Genomic DNA, 21,909 nt, shown 5'->3' with positions numbered 1-21,909 from the left:
GTCAAGAATTCTTAGCTAGATGTATATTAGCATTTGCTCTGGAGTATATAATCATAGAGGGTTGCCTTGGAAAGTCAAAGGTTAATTCACTTGTTTTGTTTTGTTTTGTTTTTGTTTTTTTTTAAGCAAGGCAATTGGGGTTAAGTGACTTGCCCAGGGTCACACAGCTAGTAAGTGTCAAGTGTCTGAGGCTGGATTTGAACTCAGGTACTCCTGAATCCAGGGCCAGTGCTCTATCCACTGCACCATCTAGCTGACCCAGGTTAATTCACTTGTACAGGATCAAAAAAATAATTTGTGACAAAGGAGGGACTTAAATCTAACTTTTTTTTTCTGATTTCACGGCTGGTTCACTATCCACTAAATCATGCTGTATCTTCATCTTGCACATAGTAGAATATTAGTAAACTTTTTAAAATAGGAGTTCAATGAAATTAAAATAAAAAAGAATATGGGAAGAGCACACTCCTAGCCATGAGAACATGGCTAATATTGGAGGATTTCTTCCCATGGGGCATCAGGCATACTAAGCGACTGCAGGCTGGAACTGTGAATTGGTTCGGCCATTCTGAATAGCAAAATGGAAATAAGTGACAAAAGTTACTAAACCGCTCGCACCCTTTGCCCCTACCATTACCACTGCTGAATACATACTTCCTTCAAGGATGTAAATGATGGAAACTAAGGTTTCATACATAGCAAAATATTCATAGCAGCCCTTTTTTGTAGCAGGAAAAACCTGAAACAAGAGGGTTGTTCATCAGTTAGGGAAATGGCAGAAAAAATTTGAACTATGTGAATGCTATGGGATATTACCATGCCTTAAAATTTTTTAAAAATAGAGAAATGTGGGGAAATGTATATCAACAAAAGAAAGCAGAACCAATGGAAAAGTATCCAGAATGGTTACTTTAATGGAAATGAAAACAACATCAGAGGTACTTAAATGCACTTTCATAGATTGGCTGACTAGAATACACGTTATGTTTGCTACCTACTTGTGGTTTCAGAGAACTGATGTTGGGATTTACTTCCCTCTGAGTGGAAAGGTGAAGGACTATGGGTACAGATTATCATATCTGTCGTCAGCTACATTATTGCCTTTATTGTAAGCAGTAAGGGAAGTGGAAGTGATGGAGTTATAACAAAAAAATAATGTGTTTTAAATTAGATGTTCCACAAGAAGCATACTGAAACTCTTTCATTAACAGAGCATGTATGTGTGTAGGTGAGCTATTGTCTTTGTGCCTAATTCTCACAGTGGGTTCTATTTATGTTCCTTGAATTTCACGGAAAATGTAGAAGATAGTGAAAGAAATTAACATGATATGCTGATGATAGTAAATTTTCTTCCACATTTATCTCAGATGTGTCCTTTCCTTAACTGAGATTAGCATAATTGTGTTTGTTTTCTCTCTCCCTCTCTCTCTCTCTCTCTCTCTCTCTCTCTCTCTCTCTCTCTCTCTGTCTCCCTGTTTCTCTCTGTCTTTCTCTCTGTCTCTATATGTGTTTGTGTATACATATACACACATACATACACATGTGTGTATATATACAGATAAATGTGTGTGTTTCTCTTGCTTCTTATTTTAATTTGCTTTTTCATTTTCTTTATCAGGGATATAGGGAAAAGGGGTGAGGGGGGGAAGCACCTGAAGACAGGCTGCTGTTTTGCAGAATAAATGAAACTGGCCTTATTGTTCCTTCCAAAATGCTAGGCTAATTGTTTCTCCAGCATATTGCTTACCGTATTTACCTATGGCATAACAAGAATCTTGGTATTTTTGCATTATTGTGGCCATAAGGTACAAGGAAGTCTCATTTGTTATTCATGTATTTTTAATGCTAAGTGCCAGCTCCCCAGAGGCAGAGAATCTATAAATGTCTCTTTGTAAACCGTTGATCATGATAGAAACAGCTTGGGTTGTTTTCACTGCTTCCTCTTATTTTTCTTTATTAAACCTGTTCATCTGCCTTTCTCAGTGCTGGCAATTTGCATTTATCTTCCACAAATTAAAATAAAATCATCAAAATTAGGTTTTAAAATATATACCAGAGAGGCATAGTGCCCTCTCATTGAACTATCTTGTGTGAACATTTAACATGTAGAGCATACATCTAAAATATGAGACATGCTCCATATCAATTTGGCAATGAAGGTACTCTGCATTATTCAAAAATTCACTCTAAGGTCCATGGCTCCTATAAAGATCCATCCTACTCTCCAGGCAGAGTTCAAAGGCGTAACTGATGAGCTGCATTGCCAATTTTTTAGGAGTGTCATTTATGATAAAAATATAAAAAAAGGAACTGTTCCACTTCATTCTTAAACTATCCCACAACCTGTGGGCATGTATACTCCTCGGTGCATTGACCTTTTCTGGTGCCAACAGATTTTCTTCATCATCTCAGATGCTGCTCAGTAAAACATCTCCCAGGACGTTAGAGTTTATTACATCGGGTTTTTTTTGGAGGATTAGGAGTGCTTTCTGCATTTATTAGAAATTCCGAAAAGCACTGGACTAAGAAAGAGGCCGAAGACTAATGGGAAAGCTCATTCTCTGAGGGTCATATTTATACATTTATTGGAAGCTGATTAAAAAAAGGACTCTAACTTTTTTTTTAAGAGCTAAGGGTATTAAGGATCACCATTATCATTTTTTCACGCAGTGATTATGTGGCCTGAAAGGCAACAAAAAAATAATAAGAGGCTTGAGCATCAGTCAGACTTGAACTACTGTGACATCTTCCCTCCTCTCCCCACTTCCCTCCTTAGGTCCAGAAAGCTCTTATAGCCTCTTCCTTTAGTCACATTAGCCTAGAGAGAGAGAGAAAAAAAAAAAGAAAAATCCTCACCTGGAACTTCAAACCAGCCTTCAGCAATTTTGGGAGTATCGATGTTGAATTAGAATGCCCACTGTGCCTACCACAATACAAGGCCAGGCTGATGGGAGATAACTCTCTTCATTTAAACACCTTTCTTCTGCATATGGGTGGGTGTTTTAAGTACCAATGAGAACCCAGTTTAAGTTGAGTTCAGCTGATGTGGTAACCATGCTTAGAACCACAAGGACAGTTTGGAGCTATTCCTTTAGTTAAATTAAGATGTCACAACCATCCTGAACTCAGGCCTTTCTTTTTGCCCCTCTCTGGTGATTACAGCAACACCATTTGTATGTTCATCCTATCCTTATTTTCTGAGAGTCAAAGCCCAGCAGAAATAAATGAATAAGTAAATACTTGAAGTATTGAATAAGTAAATACTTGACAATTTTGGCAGTGCAGTGTAACCCAGACAGGAACAGTTTTATTTGGAGAAGTTGAAGGGTATCAAGGGAGGAAGAAAATGCCTATGTGGTAATGAGTCTTTTGCCCCACTCTCCAAAGAATATCATTTACAACAGCCTTCTTCTTCACTGTGGACAAGTTTATATTAAACCCTAAGGTTCCAGGCCACTGTGGGACTATTTGCTGAAAGAAACAACCAAAGTGCCCAGTGGATAGTGTTCATTAAGTTTGGAAGAAATACACATATGATATAAACAAAATACAAGGTGGTGAGCCAATCTGGTGGTATTTATTTACGGAGGGGAGGAGGGAAGGGTGGAAGATAAATTGTTTTACTTGGATTAACAGCAGTTCCATATGCCCTGATGCTGCCAGTATGTTGGGCCTCTGTAGAACATGCAAATCACATGGTAAGAGGTGAGACAAGTGGAGTGATCAGAATGAAGAGATGAACCCCAGTGTTTACATTTGAGTGCTGTTCATCTGCATGGAACCTATTCCGAAGCAGCCATGCACAAAATTTTAAAGTAAGGAAAGGGGCCTTGCTCAGCTCCACTCCCCAGCCCATCTCCCTTCATTTTCAGTGCCCTTTTACCTAAGTGTGGCTACTCAGCATTAATGAGATTTCCCAGCATGAAAAGAGCTTCTCTCCCTCATTTCCATGCCTCTCCCCCTAAATGCCTTTAAAACTGATCTGTCTGCTGTCTCATTCCTTCCTCACCCTTCCTAGTTAATAAGAAGGAAGAGGTTTGCTCTGCCTGGGTAAGATATTTGCATGTTAACTGAAGTCTTGTAGGTGCCCTGTAGAAAGTTACTATGAGTGCAGCCACAGGATATGGAGAGAACACTGCCTATGAATTCAGATCCCTAACCTCCCCATCTTCAACAGTTAAAAAAATGAGGAAGTTGGAATAGGTGATCTCTGAAGTCCCTGTCAGTTCTAAATCTATGATCTTATGATTCAAAGGAAAGGATCTAAAAGCTGAGACTTTCAAGCAGACTAGCAGACTGGTAGGACAGATTTTGGGGGATAACCATCAGATCCCCTTAGTTCTATTTTCTCCTTATGAGGCTGACACCCCCCATCCTACCTTACATTTAGGAATTGATTCATTGAGACTTCTAAGAGGTGTGGGGCTGTGTACTGTTTATCATTTAATCTCTTCCAGGCTCTGGCAGAGTGTTTTGCATTTAATAACAATAACAACAGTCAGTCAATAAACATTGATTAAGTGCCTTCTAGGTACGGAGCACTGGGGATATAAGAAAAAGAAAGATAGTCCCTGTACTCAAGGAGTTTAAAATCTAATGGGTGAAGACAACACACACACATACACACACACACATACACACACACACACACACACACACACATGCTGAAAAAAGGGTGGGGAAAGCAAGGCTGGGGGAAAAAGTACCAGGTCAGAGCATAATGGAGTCCAAGCCCAGACAGTGTAACTAGTGGGATAGAAGAGCTGGCTGGTCTGGGTGGTGTCTTTAAATGGAAACTTTTGGAAACAGTCATTTGTTCTGCCCTCCAGCCTTCCAGTCAGAGAGACAGAACGTTATGAGGTGACTGAAGAGGTGTAAGTACCAAAGCTGATACAGTCACACAAGATGATGTGTTTAGTGGTGAAAAAATTTCCTAGGAGCATGATGATGGTGGAGTTGTAGACCAAAGAGTACATACGGTGAGAAATAAACGACATTAATAGTAGCAATAGTAGTTACCCAGGGCTCAATATAGGTAGCTAGAGAAAGATTAACATTCTCTCAACAAAACGTAGGGAGAAGAATAATAAACATTCTTAGAGCACATCATCAGTTGGTCAAAAAAGTGCAGAAATAATGAGATTTGAATGATTGAATGATTGAAAATTAAAATAATTAGAAAATCACTTCACCAAACAATACTCAAAGCTTACAACAGGTGAATTTAACCAAACCATAACTGAAACTGGTTTATCTCCTGATGAAGCTATGTGAAACCCCTAAGATACAAGAATAGAATCAAAAGGCCCTTCACTGGTGACATCCACATGAACTCAGTCATTGATATGGCAACAAAGAGTAGTTGAAGCTGTCATATACATCTGTGTATGGGAACAGGTATTTGTGACTGAAATACAGGACTGGGTCGTCATCACCAGAAATTACAGATGGGTTATTATTATTAAGGAGCCCAAACTTAGTGATCGATGCAGATCATGCTAAGAAAATGTAAATAATATCAAACATGTCACCACTCCGTGCAAAAATCTTGCATTCTTACTTACATGACTCAAGAGATTAGAATTGGGGCAGCTAGATGGCGAAGTGGATAGAGCACCGGCCCTGGATTCAGGAGTACCTGAGTTCAAATCCGGCCTCAGACACTTAACACTTGCTAGCTGTGTGACCCTGGGCAAGTCACTTAACCCCAATTGCCTTACTAAAAAAAAAAAAAAGAAAAGAAAAAAAAAAGAGATTAGAATTACATCATAAACTCTCTACCTTCCATGGACTGACAACTCATTTCCATACTATAAATACAGATGTCAAAATATTATAGAGAACTCAAATAAATAAATCTTACCATTGCCCACAACTACTCATATATCACACTAATTAATAAAAAGTGGAAAAACTGCATTTTTGGTAGATGTCATCATACCAAAAACTTATAATATCCAAATAACAGGGAGGAAAAGCTTTAAGAATATATAGATCAAGTCAAAGAAAATAAAATCAGAGAATCAAAATCAAAGAAATAAAAATCAAATGTGAGACCAGGCTAAGGTATCTGCTAATCATTCTGTCTGCTGTTGCAACATCAAAGATCTCTGAGCCTACAGTAGATAAGCTTACATTCCAATTTTTTTCAACTATAAAATGTAGTGGTTTTTTCAAATCTACCTGTGAAATATAAAAGAATAATAGCAAGAAAGCTCTTGTCCCAGACCACTCAAGATCAGTAAATAGTAGTATCATCTATGTTAATTTAATTTAATAATCATTAATGACTAATCCTACTAATAACAGCAGTTATTTGTCTAGTGCTTTTAAAGTAGGCACTTAATAGATGCCTGGTGATTGATTCTCATCACATCCCTGTGAGGGATGTAGTGTACATATTCACAGGTGAGGAAAAGGAGGTATAGCAAAGTTCATTGAGTCTCAGGGCCACTCAGCTAGGAAGCAAAACCATGTCTCCATACTACAAATTCTGTGTTATATCCATTATAGAGCCATTCTGTTTATTGAAATGAGTTGAAGTGATCTGAATGTATGGATGGGGACAGAAAGGGGTGGTGGTGTTAGAAAGGGAGGAACTAGTTAAGTCCAGGTCAAAATCTGGTCTTTTCTGATCCCCCTTAACACCAATGCCTCCCCTCTATTGATTATCTCCAATTGATTCAGTTTAGATCTCATTTGTACATAGTTATTTACATGTTGTCTCCCAACTTAGACAGTGAGCTCTTTGAGGGCAGGGACTGTCATTTGCCTTTCTTTGCATCTCCAGCACTTTTCATAGCAACTGGCACATAGTAGGCACCTAATAAATGCTTATTGACTGACTTATAGACAAAGTAGACATTTTAAAATGAAGACCCTGATGAGTTAAAAGGAATGTCAGTAACCTCAATGAATAGAAGGAAAAAAAAGAGAAAATGAAATTCCTAAGATGAAGGAGTACAAAATCTTCCTTTTCCTAAGGAGTGAGCTGAGCAGCAGACATGTGGCATGGCCATTTCCCTAAGCATCATCTCTTGGCATTTCCTTTAGAAAGTGACACAGACTTTCCTATCCATGTGAAAAGGAAAAGAGGTGGTTCGGAGCAATATTATGGGGTGGAGGTGGCAGCAGCTGTGGGAGTGGCAGGCAGAGCCCTAGAAACGAAGTGACTTGAGTGGAAAATATTTGCAAATAGTCACAAGAGTCAAGCCTTGGACTTATTAGGAATGAAGTGGGACAGACTCACACAGGAGGAGAGAGAAGCACCCTAGCATGCATAATGAAAGAGGTTTTCCTGGCAGAGGCCTGAGCCAGAATTCGGGAAACAGGCAGGTGGACTGAAAGCAGACTGACAGTGGGGAGGCACCGAGTGCCAGGCAGTGCAGCTTGAAGGCCTGGAGGCCAGTGAGACAGACAGCACATGGGTAACAGAGGCTAGCAGAGGCAGTGGCGGCAGCAGCAGGATCTAAAGAACTGGCAGAGAAAAGAAGCAAACAGATGCTTTTTTTCTTTGGCCTTTGCTTATGGGAAGCGTATATAGTCATTGCTGTGACAGCTACGGTACCAGAGAGTTGAGTTTCTCCTTCCATACCGTAGCCCCAAAGAAGAGAGCAGGCCATGCGGGATTCAAAAATGAACAGAAATAGGACATAGCTTGTGCCCTCTGAAAGGGGTTGTAATAAAATCAAAGAAAAATACTGCACTGTACAAATATTAGGTCTTCTGAGGTTGTACAAAAGACTCATACTGTGTCTTTGCTGCATGACTTAATGGAAAGAGCACCGGATTTGGCCTTGGGAAATCTGGGTTAAAATCCACATTTAGACACTTACTAACTCTATGTCCTAAAGCATTTCACCTTTCTAGCCCTCAGTTTCCTTGTCTATAAAATAGGGGCTATAATTTGCATTCTATTTGCACGATGTACTTCACAAGTTCCTGATGGGCCGGTGCTTGGTAAAGCTTATTATCAGTAAGTTGGTCAGTAGGTGTTGAATTTTTTGGCCACAACAAATCGTGAAACAAAGATGAATAAAAGAAAACCCCCAGTGCTCTGAAGAACCACTGGACTTGGACAAAAGCCTATCCTAGGTGAGTGGGTCACTCAGCACCCTCTGCCACATTTTGTCCAAATCCAATGGTTCTTCAGAGCACTGGGGGTTTTCTTTTATTCGTCTTTCATGATTTGTTGTGGCCAAAAAATTCAACACCTACTGACCAACTTACTGATAATTAGCCTTTCCATATATAGCAAGCCTAGTTGAGACACTCTATGTAAGTCCTGGAAGGTAAGGAACCCATCTCCAATGGTTGATCTCCATATTCAAGTAGGTGATACCGCATCTTAACCACAATGAGTGCTAACCTGGGTTTATTCCATCTCTAGATAAAGGGGAGAGTCATTAGGGACCAAAAAGATGTGTAAAGATGAGCAGTACTCCATTTGCTTGGCCATAATTTTCTTTCCTCTTTCTGATGCTTTTAATGATTGTCCTGTTACAAGTACTCATGCCTGGGCTGTTACTCGTCTGAGGCTGCCTGAAGGTATCTGGGCATGGAGCCAATTTAAGGTTGTCCAATTTAGGACCACATAAGAAGAGCAAGGAGAGTGGAGTCCAGAGCATGGACTCGAACCTCCTTTCAGCCTCAGCTTCCTCAACTTTGCTAACAGATAACAGAAAGAGACTTTAGTTGATCTTTAGGCAAAAGATAATCCACAAACGGAATCATTACACTTGAAGAACTAAGAGGTGTATTGCCTCAGAGAAGGAAGGCAGCAGCATCTGGGTGGAAATCCTGATGTCAAGCAGAGAGAATAAAAGGAGGTATTCAGGCAAGGGGAACAGGGGATTAGTTCATGGAGGACAGAATTTGAGCCTGGGAACCTTCAGTCCCCAGAAGCCCTAAATCCCAATGCTATAAGTCCATTAGCATCACCAGGACGAGTGCTTATATTTATTTGCAAATATGTATCCATATTATCCACAGCACACTGCTCCCTTTGCTATGGGTAGTGTTATGCCTTTTTAAGAGACTGATTTAGAAAAAATTTGCCAACCCAATTAGCTAGAAATTAGTCAATATAAATCCCACACTTAGAAAAATACTAGTATTTGAGTTGTCATGATGCTCCTGGTAATAGTAATAGTAATTATAATAATACTTTTATTATTATATCCTTAATAATTAAAGTAGCATATAATAATAATAGCATTGAGGTTTACAAAGTGCTTTATAAATATCACTTCATATTTAATCATCACAACAACCTGGGAAGTAGTTAGTATTATTATGCACATTCTACAGATGAGGAAACAGAGGCAGACAGAGTTTAAGTGACTTGCCCAAGGTCACACAGCTAGTAAGTGTCTGGAGCTGGATTTAAACTCAGGTCTTTCTGACTCTAGGTCTAGTTCTGTATCCACTTTACCGCCTTTCTTCTTCTCAATCCCCACCCCCTTCATAATTGCTGAGTAGTATCTATTCCACCTCCACAATATCTCATATTTCTCTCCTTTCCATTCACATGGCTATCAGTCTAGTTAATACCATTATTGAGATAATGGCCTCCTAATCATCTTTCTACTTGTAGTCTCTTTCATCTCCAAATCTACTCTTGATAAAGCTGCCAAAATAACCTTCCTAAAGCACATATCACTCTTCTACTCAAGAACTTCCCATGGCTCTCCATCACATCTAAGATTATAATACAAATGGTAAGATAATAAGATCCAAGACAAACTCCTCAGCAAGGTATCTAAACCCAACCAGAGCCTAGCTTAGCTCACATTTTCCAGCCATGTCTCATCCATCACACACTTCTGCTTTTAGTCATTTGATGTGCCATCTTCTGGACAAGAGGTCCCTGATGATTAGAACGTCCTTCATTCTCTTCCCTACCGCTTTACAATCCTTGAAGGCTCAACTATGGGGTCACCTTTTGGGTGAAGCCTTCCCTGATCCCAACAGTTGCTACTGCCTTCTACTGTCAGATGATCTGGTCTTCAGTTCCACCTACAAAATGTATGACCCATATGCCTTTAGACAAATCACTCAACTCTTGTAGGTGTCAGCTTTCTCTAGTGCAAAATGAAGGAGTTGGACACAATGGCTTCTAAGAGCCCTTCCAACTCTAGAATTGTGATCCTCCATTGAGGAGGGTGTCAGCAAACTTATTTTGTGAATGTGTTGAAGCTCTCCCACCCCAAGTAGAAGATAAAATCCCCAAGGACAGGGACTGGTGGGTTTTGTTGTTGTTTTTTTTGATGAGTTTATCTATTTTGGGGGGAAGGGGGTCTTTTCATAACCAGGACCTTGCATAGTTGCATGCCTGGTGCATAGTAGGCACTCAATAAATATTAGTTTGCTGTCTTCCTCCTTTTCTCTCTTTCTACCAGGCCTTAATAGCATAAAAAGTGTCTATCCCCAGATATCCTAAGATGCAGTTCTGCTTACAAATTATAATATATCCCTTCAAATGTACAGCCCTGAAAAGTTTCTAAATTTGTTAGTGCTCTAAATAATATAGGTTGTGGCTTCCAGCATCTCTCAGGTGACTTGGTTACTGTAAAACCTGCTTTTTCCAGTAGCTGAGTTTCTTGTTTCTATCTGGTAGGTTGATCAGTCTGCTCTCTCTTCCCAATATACAACTGTTCAGCATTAGTTTTTGTGGCTCACTAAGGAGGCTTTATCCATCACCTGCTGAGAATGAAACAGATCTCAACAGCCTTGTTCCGATTTCTGTCCAGCACTGCGGTCCTGACTTCAAAGGGTCTACTCTTTGTATTGTTCACTATTGGTCTCTTGTCTTAATGTATATCTTTGCTGTCACAGGAGAAATGGTTTAGAGACTTGATTGTATTGTCTGAGATAACAGGCTCTTGAGAGAAAAATCTGTCCATGGGCAGAATTGGAGAGGTAGCGACAGGACTGTAGAAGCTAGAAATAAACCCCTATCTCATGCAAGAGAGGAAGGTTCAATCTTGGAATGAGGCAAGCTATTTGAAATGCCTAACAGAAAACTAAGGGGATCCAAGGGGAGAGTAATTTTTTTAGGTAGTAAAGGATAACCTCATTAAAAAGAAAGCTATGTTTCCTTCTGAAAGTATGATTTGGTTACATTCCACTTTCCATGTCAACATTGTTCTCTGTGTCTTTATGTATTTGTCATATAAACTATTTTTAACACAAAATAAAAAAGACAAAAATGATTTCAAGGCAATTACTACTTCTCGCCCTTCTCTTATTTCATGGGATTATAGATTTAGATCTAGAAGGGACCATAAAAGTCTGATGATAGGAAACTGAGGCCCCAAATAGTTAAGTGACTTTATTAATGTCATATAGGTGACAGAGATCTGTACCCAGATCTTCTTATATGGCACAGTGCTCTCTACTGTCTAGCTATGTTTGTTTTATTCTTGCTCAAAGTAAGTAATTAATTATTTAATTCAAGAGGGAAAACAAGGCTTCTGATCTCCAGTCCCACATTCCTAGCTGTTTGGTAGACTGAGTACCTGAATGTACCATAGATAACAGCCTATGTTCAAATCAGAAAGCATTAGCTTTCTTCCTAAACTCACACCCCCCACTCCAACAACTTCCCTCTGGTCACCTAGATTTACAATTGTTAGGGGCTAAAATTCTAGCTAAACTATCTAAAATATCTAATGAGTGGTCACCAATAAATTATAAGCTTTAGCAAGAGTTAGACTTTTAAGCATTTATTAAGGAAAATAAGAATTTGGTAAAGAGAGAGAGAAAGGCCTAGATTCCTATCTATTAAAGGAAGAGAGCATTCCCAGCTCTGCTCTCTGCCAGAGTCCACAGGAAAGAGAGTGAGTCAGAGTGCCAGGCTCCCCCTTCTTCCTCCCACAAGCAAATGTCACTTCCTGATGCCAAAGAAAAGATGCATAGTCTTGCCCTCAGAGACCTTCACCTCATGGCAGAGCTTTTCTACAGTAAGTCTCCAGCAGGTGGCATCATTCCAATCATTACGGTCCCCAATTTGTTTCTTCAAGAAACGGGGCATTAACTTAATGAAACAGTCACTATGCCAACTAACAATATGATAATAACAATATAGAAAAGGGAGAAAGGAAAGTTTTGTCCAGAGGGGCAGTTTTTTGTCCTCATAAACCAGTGCTTTGACATTAGTCTTGCAAAGGGAGGGCCTCTGCAGAGAGTACATGTTACAGACGGTGTATATTATAACAGAAAGAGAAAAGAAAAAACAATAACAACAATAACTAAACAAAGCTGTTCATTTAAAATCTCTGAAAGTCTTTTCTCCGATGTCCTCTAGGTGTAGTCATGGAATGGAAGCCTTTTCAAAGGTTCATGTGTGGATGCTGGTAATCAGACAGGAAAATTTCCTACAAAATTTAGCTTAACACAACTTTAAAATAGCTTTGTCAATAATCAAATCAAACAATGAAAGTTCTCAAAAACATGTCTAAGGGAATTCAGAATCTTAGTTGTTATACATGAAACATATAATAAAACAAAAATTAAAACATTCTTTAAAATTAATATTAAGGGGCAGCTAGGTGGCGCAGTGGATAGAGCGCCGGCCCTGGATTCAGGAGGACCTGAGTTCAAGTCCAGCCTCAGACACTTGACACTTACACTTGCTAGCTGTGTGACCCTGGGCAAGTCACTTAACCCCAATTGCCTCACTAAAAAAAAAAAAAAAAAAAAAAAAAAAAAAAAAAAACCAAACAAAATTAATATTACTATAGCCCCCCCTTGTGGAGGGTAAATTGAGAAGAAAAATGCTGTGATATTAATTTTTAACAACTAATTTTTATCTTTGTTTCATCACTTTTTGCATCGTCTGCCTAATTATCCTCATGCCATTATGAGAAATTTAAAAATCTAATATAATTGGTAACAGGTGTCAAGGCCAAATTCAACACTGTATTTATCATGACACCTGAGATAATTATGGGGGTTACCATAAAAGAACAGAGAAATGATGGGATATGAGCATTCCCACACTTGAGCAATATATACGCAAGCCATGCAGTATGCCAGGCTTAAAATAGGTGGATGGAATATATTTCCATGCCACCAAACATACTGGAGGAAACTGAGTCAGACTTAATCAGATACATGGGATTGAGATGTCTATGGCATCAGGCATATTGGAGGGGGCATAGAAGTCAGGTGTAGTATGAGATGGGTGGGATCAAAACTTCCAGCCATCTGTACAGTATTATGGGGAAAAAGAAAAAAGAAATATTAAACCAAGAGAATCCAGCCTCAACATTTGTCAAAAGCCATTCCCTCGGCCATACCTTGACTTCATGCATGTCTCCCCTCATGTGACAGTTCAATGTCTGCTCTTGCATGTATTCCTCCTGTGATTGGATGGCATCTGATAACTCAGAATAAAGGCAATTAATGTCTTAAATGATAAGTTCCCATAATCCAAGTTTCATATGGATTTAAAAATTGAGGATAATAAACGATTGCAAAAAATGTGAATACATCTTCACTCAGAATATAATATATAATTATGCAACAATTTCAAATAATAACCCCCTTTTTTTTACTAAGTATACAATTACTTTTGTGAAAAATTGAAACATTTAAATACAAGTTAAAGCACAACACAATCTCAAAGAAAACTTTTACAAATGTTCCCCTCTTTGTTTTTTTTTGGAATAGGCTTATCAAAAATAATACTTCTAGAATCAATTTACACTTGCCATGGCAACCAATTTGCAAGGGAAATGCTCTATAGAGTTCGATCAAATAATCAGTTGAGAGAAAAAAATAACAAAAGCAAACAACTCAGAATATGGGAGCACAATACTCCTAGAATTAACATTGTATTATGAAATCAAAACCATCTTGCATTGTTTCTAAATTAGATAGATGAATGAATAGAAGAAAATACACATGGAACAATAAAAGACAATGAAATTAAAACTAGGGAAATCTAAATGAATATGAACTTAATATTAATAAGAGTATTATAAAACATAAACTTGATCACATGACTATAAAAAGCTTTTACAAATATTCTCTTTTTTTTAAAAAGCTAAGTATAAAACACAATCTCAAAAGCATGAAAATCACTATGAAAATAGACCCATACCATTAATTTCAAAATGTAGATGTAATAGCATAGAAATCCTTTGTAACCTCTGAACTGATACTATTACCCTGAGTGAATTTAGAACACTTTTGATTCCAATATCTAAAATCCCCAATACTCATATCAATACCTTGTGGCTCACTTCTACATTTCCGCAAACAAAGCGAAGTCTTGAACTATGATGATAATTGTCATTCTTATTCAGCTTAAGTTTTTCTTCTTTAACCCCTCTATATTGTCTGTCAGTCCTTTCACCATACAAATGCTTTAGAAGGTTACTAATTAAAGACAAAAGCAGATTAGCAAAATTATGAACAAAACGAGCATATCTGGGACTTAAAGGGTTTTCTAAGGTTGAGTCAGAATCACAGTCTAGCTGGGGTAGGGCTGAAAATGCAGGTAGAGAAAGCTGCGCATGTGCAAGGTCAGGACCTGAGAAAGGTGGATTAGATCTCGTGACCTCTTGGGCAGGAGAATCAAGAAGAGGAAGGGGAAGAGGTGGGGTCCCTAGAGAAGGGGAGGGGACCACCTCTCCCACATGGTGCACAGCCCAGGAATCAAACTCAGGCCTGGGTTCCCCTTCCCCCATTTCTAGGGGATTAAAAGCTTCTAGAGAAGCCTCCAGGCATGCAAAATTAGAGCAACAATTAGTGTTAGAATTTGGAAAAGCTGCAGAAATCAGAGGCTTCTCTGAAAAAGCATGGCTGGGAGAGGGGGGATATTTATATTCCCTTGTGTGAGCACCTTGCTGGTTCTTCTAACAAAAAGAAAAATAGAAAATCCACAAAAACAAAGCATTAACATGATCTTATCTCTCATTTGTCTGGTTAAACAGACTAAAATCAAAAATAGGGTAATTAGGGAGTTTAAAAGGTCCATTTGAAAAAATTTAAAGGGAAAACAGCCAGTACTTAGCAGTTTAAAGGGACAGGGTAGGGGAAATTTCTTACCCAACTGGAAGATCAGAAGACTGAGGTTTAGCTTTACTCTTCGTGGTCAGCCATCTGTTAGGGGCTAAAATTCTAGCTAAACTATCTAAAATATCTAATGAGTGGTCGCCAATAAATTATAAGCTTTAGCAAGAGTTAGACTTTTAAGCATTTATTAAGGAGAATAAGAATTTGGTAAAGAGAGAGAGAAAGGCCTAGATTCCTATCTATTAAAGGGAGAAAGCATTCCCAGCTCTGCTCTCTGCCAGAGTCCACAGGAAAGAGAGTGAGTCAGAGCGCCAGGCTCCCCCTTCTTCCTCCCACAAGCAAATGTCACTTCCTGATGCCAAAGAAAAGACACATTGTCTTGCCCTCAGAGACCTTCACCTCATGGTGGAGCTTTTCTATAGTAAGTCTCCAGCAGGTGGCTTCATTCCAATCATTACACAATCTTGGGGTCACCCTTGATTCTTCACTCTTCCCACCCAATATCCCCCAATTCCAATCCCTTTCCAAGCCTTCTCAGTTCTATCTCTATAACATCCCACATACAAATTCCTTCTGTCCATTTATACTACAGTCATCCTTTTGAGGCCCTCCTCATTGCTTACCTGGATTCCTACTGGAATAGCCTCTCAATTGATTTCCCAGTATTCAGTTTATTCCCTCTCTAATCCTTCCATATAATTGTCAAATTAACTTTCCTAAAGCACAGGTTGGACCCTGTCACTCCTCTGCTCAGGAAGCTTCAATATCTACTCATTTCCTGTAGAGTGATGCAAACTATTTGTTTAATACTTAAAAACATTCATAATCTTTCTCTGAGATTCCTTTCCAGGCTGTTTCCATAGTGTTCCCTGTTGTGCAGTCTACATTTCATCCAAATTAACCAACTGGCTGTTCTTATATATGATATTCAATATCTTGCATATATACTTTTGCCAATGCTCTTCTCCATGCTTGGGATATTCTCCCTTTTCATCCCTTGGAAATCTTAGCTCCCTTCCAAGCTTATCTCAAGGCTAGCTCCAGTTGTTTGTTTCCCTTCTAATATTACTATATTTACTTTGTACATATTCTTTCTCTGCTTATATGTGAACACATTATAACCTCTCCCCTGCCCCTCCTAGTAGCATATATGCTCCCTTGAGAGGCAAGATTGTCCTACTTGCATTTATATCTCCTGTTCCTGGCCTGGAGCTTCATACATAATAAGTACCTAACAAATACTTACTGATTCATTGATTTAACCTCATGCAAAAGACATTGGTAATATGGTTGCATAAGAGCCAGCCTCAGAACCAGGAAGACCTATGTTCCAGTTCTATCTCTGATACATACTGGCTGGATGACTCTGGGCAAGTCTCTCAACTTCTCAATGCTCTTTGGAATTAAATTAATCTACCAATAAATATTTAAGTGCCTTCTATGTGCTGGTTATTGTACCAAGGGCTATAGATACAAAAAGAGACAAAAGACAGTCCCGGCCCTCAAAGATCTTATAATCTAATAGGGGATGAAATATGCAAGCAAATATATACAAAGCAACCTATATACTGGGTAAATAGGAAATAATTCATGGAGGGAAATCACTAGAATTAAGAGGGATTGGGGGAAAGGTATTTTAGCTGAGACTTAAAGGAAGCCATGGAAGTCAGTAGGAAGATCAGAGGAGGGAGAACCTTTTAGCCAAAGAAAATTTCCAGAGCTGAGACATGTAGTGTTCTTGTTCATGGAACAAGTTGGCCAGTGTTGCTGGATCAAAGAGTAAATGTTGGGGAATGAGATGTAAGAGTACTGGAAAGGGAGGGGGTGGGTTAGGTTATGAAGGGCTTTATTTGGGGAGGGGGCAGGGCAATGAGGGTAAGTGACTTTCCCAGGGTCACACAACTACTAAATGTCAAGTGTCTGAGGCTGGATTTGAATCCAGGTCCTCCTGAATTCAGGACTGGTGCTTTATCCACTGTGCCACCTAGCTGCCCCCTATGAAGGACTTTAAGTGCCAAATGGAATATTTTGTATTTGCTCCTGGAGGCAACAGGGAGCCACTGGAGTTTATTGAGTAGGAGAGTGACATGGTCAGAATTGTGCTTTAAGAAAATTACTTTAGTGCCTGAATGGACTGGAGTAGGGGAATGGACTGGAGTAGGGGAAAACTTGAAGTAGGCAGATCCAGCATTAGCCTATTGCAACAATCCAAGCATGAGATGATGGGATCCCATAAAAGAGTAAGGGTCCTGTCAGAGGAGAGAAGGGAGCAGTTTGAGTGATGTTGCAAAGGTGAAATCAGCCCTTGGAAATAGCTTGGATGTAGGAGGTAAGAGATAATAAATCCAGTATGACTCCTAGGTTGCAAGCCTGAGGGACTGGGAAGATGGTGTTGCCCTGTAGAGTCATATAGGGAAGCTAAGGGTGAGGTGTAAGGGGGAAAGGTCATGAGCTCCATTTTGGACATTCTGAGTTGAAGATGCTACTGGACGTTCAGTTTGAGATGTCCAATAGGCAGTTGGAGATGGGAGATTGGAGGTGTTAGCAGAGAGATTAGGGAAGGAAAGGTAGATTTGAGAATCAGCATCATAGAGAGGGTCATTAAATCCATGGGAGCTAATGAAATCACCAAGTAAAGTAGCATAGAAGGAGAAGAGAGAAGGGCCCAGGACAGAAGAGTTGTAGAAGAGTGCTGATCTGAACTGAGAAAGGTCGTTCCCTCCATCAAAGAATTCACGGGCTCAGTACCTGTCCTTATCAATGACTTTCCTCTGTCTCAGGTTTGGGTTCATTAGGTTACACAATGGGTAAAGCTGGAAAGAGTCTAGAGGAGGAGAATCAGGAAAGGGAAGAGCCCTACAGCTCTTAAGAGGATAGGTTGATGGGAATGGACAAGTTTAGCATGGAGGAAAGAACACTTAGGAAAGACATGATAGTTGTCTCCATTTAGCTGGAGGGCTGGCATATGGAGGAGGGACTAGGTTTGTTCTATTTGGATCCTGCAGGCAGAACTAGAAACAACCCATGGAGGTTCTAAAGAGTCATATTTAGGCTCAATGTCAGGAAAAACAAAACAAACAAATCAACCTTTTAACCTTTGTTGTTGTTCAGTCGTGCCTGAATCTTCATAACCCCATTTGGGGTTTTCTTTTCAAAGATACTGGAGTTATTTGCCATTTCCTTTTCCAGTTCATTTTATAGATGAGGAAACTGAGGCAAACAGAGTTAAGTGACTTGCTCAGGGTCACATGGCTAGTAAGTGTCTGAAGCCAGATTTGTACTCAGGAGGACAAGTTTTCCTGAAACCAGGTCCAGCACAATCCACTGTGCCCTTGTTACCCTAAGAGCTATGTAAGAATGGGATGGATCTCTTAGAGAAATGATGGGTTCCCTCTCCTTAGTAGTGATCAAGCAGAGGATGAATGACCATTTGTCACTTTCTTGTATGGTTTAGATCAAAGCTCCTTAAACTGTGGGTCATGACCCCATATGGGGTCACATAACTGAATGTGGGGGTCACAAAAATTTGTCAGGAAATGTTTGATTTCTATACTTATTTTCTATACCTGAGGTCACATAAAAATTTCTCAAGTAAAAAGGGATCTTTAGTGGGAAAAGTTTAAGAAACCCAGGTTTAGATGAGATGTCAACTGAATTTCCTTTCAGCTTTCAATTCTGTGATCCTGAAATTCCAAGCTATGGCTGGTTATGTTTGGAGATGGCCTTCCATATCAAGAAAATTTAGAATGACTGCAACATCTCTTAACAAACTCCATAGCCCTTAGTGATCTTTGCTGTTTGTAAAATATGCAGATTTGATACATTGTTGGATCCAATTACCCCATGGAATACAACACATCTTCTTTTAGACATCCTAGGGAGATAATTTGAACATAATGAAGATCTATAGTAATCAGATAATTACTATCGATTGCTCTTTAGACATCTTGATGAGGTAATTAGGCCATACTGGAAAGAAGCTAGAACTGATTGATTGGCACAGCCGTAATCTAAAAGATTTCTAATTATGTTTCTTTTCTTCTAATGGCTTATAAACAAACATCATTTTAGCTTTAGAATTTGTCAGGTGCCAGGTTCATTGGGAACATCAGCGTTCTCTTTTATGCTAACTAGACAATGAACATGATCAACATATGCTTATGATACATCACTGCTGAAGCCAAAGCAGCTTCAATTATTTCTGGCTTTTCTTTTTTCCTTTCTCTTCTGTCAAGATGAAGCGTGTGGCTCGGGGCTCTCTGGGTGAGTGAGAATTGCGTCAGCATTTGTGACTGTAGGATGCTCTTACTCATCTGGCTTGCAGAGGGCCCATAGAGTGTGTGAAGCAAAGGCACGGGCAGCTTAAGCTATGCAATATGTTTCAATAGAGAGCTTTGTTTTTCATGCCCGTGTGTGTAGAGCAGGGACTAGCTCTACTCATAGAGAAAGGCAAGTAACAGCATCACTGAGTGATGACCAATCGTTAAAGGCAAATACTCTGTGCACCTCTGTGCAATAGGGAATTTACATTCTCTGTGAAATAGGGAATTTCCATCTCTCATTTACCATTAGACATGAATGAAAAGAGCTCTCCTTTTTCATTCCCCTATTTCCTACTCAGTATTGGATTTTTATTTTCTTAGTAATAGATTTTAGTCAGAATACTGGTTTGACCAAATGGTTGTTTCTTGCTTTTCATCATTTATAAGGCAGCTTGAAATGAAGCCGTGGTATGCCTAATCAATTAAGTTTGCTAGCTGACTCTTTATTGGACTTAACCCTTATGGATCGGAGCTCATTAAACAAATATTAAGGCTACTATACCTCTGAATTACAGCATTGCTCTTATTCTAGGCTTGTTTAGATTCCACTATTGCTATATCATGTTGAGCTAGTTACACCTTGCAGAAATCTTCCCTTGAGACTGAAAGCACATTATCTGCTTAGCGTGAGCATCAGTAACTCGAAAACGCTTTCATCCCCCAGTTCCCTGTAACTGACTTCCTAAGTACACTATTACTGGCAGCAGTAAAGAAAGGCTAAGGGTGACACATCACACCATGGTATAGTAATGAGGCAAAAATAATATTCGATTGATAATTACAAGCCATTCTTATGATAGTTATTTGTGACCTTCCTCCTTTTCCCTGTTCTTTCCTTCCTTCCTTCCTTCCTTCCTTCCTTCCTGATATCTTGCCCATGCTGGATGGACCCAATCCCACTACTGATTAGTGCAAGAACTTTGTTCTGTAGTTTCTGCCCTGGGCTGTTTTGCCCTTTCTTAAGTAGCATAGTGGGCCCCCTTCTTCACCATATTGGTGCCAGACTTACTGCAGCTCAGAACTCTTGATGATGATCCACTAACCTCAACCCCAGTAGCAGAAACTACAGGTGTGGGCTCTATTTGGTGTGGGCAGTTTTCTTTTACTCTCTTGAAAATGCCTCATTGATATCCTCCAATAAGTTGGAGAAACCATTGTGGATATAATATGTGTGCCCCAGTGTTGTTTCAGTCTAATATAAAACTTCAATTAATGAAAAAATTGGAAGCTACCCATTTCCTTTTAGATTTACCTTACTAACTAAGCATTAACTCAAACCCCACTTTTCCTTTCACTTTAAGAGCATGGACCATGTGTTATCTATTTTTATATTGTAACGATTGGAATGACGCCACCTGGTGGAGACTTACTGTAGAAAAGCTCCACCATGAGGTGAAGGTCTCTGAGGGCAAGTCTTTTCTTTGGTGTCAGGAAGTGACGTTTGCTTGTGTGAGGAAGACGGGGGAGCCTGGCGCTCTGACTCGCTCTCTTTCATGTGGACTCTGGCAGAGAGCGGAGCTAGGAATGCTCTCTCCCTTTAATAGATAGATGAATCTAGGCCTTTCTCTTTCTCTTCACCAAATTCTTATTCTCCTTAAGAAATGCTTAAAAGTCTAACTCTTGCTAAAGCTTATAATTTATTGGCGACCACTCATTAGAGATTTTAGATAGTTTAGCTAAAATTTTAGCCCTTTACAATATCTTTAATTCCTAGCATACTGTTTTATATATTGATGCTGAATAAATAAAAAAAAATGAATGCCAAAAACCTTTCAGCTATTCTTGCCTTAGTAAGTAGAACATCCAAAACACAGCTAAATCAGTCTTTGATGATTGATAATATTGAACTTCCTTAGGGTTATCATCATGAACTTCAATTTTCTTTACAACTTACTGAATTTTCTCCAAACATATGGAGATGGAGTTTTTATTGGCCAAAATGCAATAACAAATCTGCTTTCTTCTCTTTTCTCCTTTGGCCAGTGAAAAACCTGAGTTTCCCTACACACACACACACACACACACACACACACACACACACATATGTATGTGTGTGTGTGTGTGTATATGCATCTTTATATATATTATATATGTGTATGATTAGGAATTGGCTCGAATGTGCACTTTCTTTAGGATACACTCTTAAATTTATGCTGTTTACTGTAATTATTATTGTGCATTTGTTTAAATCCCCAGTATGGGTTGTTATTTTGTTTTACCTTTTATTTTTTTCTAAAAAAAAATCAAGAAGAGTGTGGAAGAAGGAAGAGGAAGGCATGTGAAGTGAGGAGGATCTATTAGCTATGGGAGGGCTCTGGCTAGTTGGCTTTCTAAATGCTCAAGATTCTGTTGTATTCGATTAAATTCCATCACCACAGGTAACCTTGGTGGAGTAAACTGTCTTTGCATTCTCCTTCAGCAGCAGAGATAGGACTCCTGGAGAGATGGAAATAGGAACCAATCTTGCAGTTTCTTCCCTCCAGAAACTAGTTAACTGTTCATGATGGTAGCTGGGTTATATTTGATCATGGATTGATAGCATTAGGGAATCTGTTCATTTGAT

The 21,909-nt window shown here is 39.2% G+C and overlaps 1 protein-coding gene across 2 annotated transcripts in view; it reads left to right on the top strand.

Moving 5' to 3' along the window:
* Positions 1-21,909, top strand: part of UNC5C (unc-5 netrin receptor C) — a 428,091-nt gene that overhangs the window by 383,363 nt on the left and 22,819 nt on the right. The window lies entirely within an intron of this gene.

This window comes from Dromiciops gliroides, chromosome 6 (genome assembly GCF_019393635.1).
Source record: "Dromiciops gliroides isolate mDroGli1 chromosome 6, mDroGli1.pri, whole genome shotgun sequence".
Taxonomy (NCBI): Eukaryota; Metazoa; Chordata; class Mammalia; order Microbiotheria; family Microbiotheriidae; genus Dromiciops; species Dromiciops gliroides.
The sequence above is the reverse complement of the archived record's forward strand: the minus strand, read 5'-3'. Positions and strand labels throughout refer to the sequence as shown.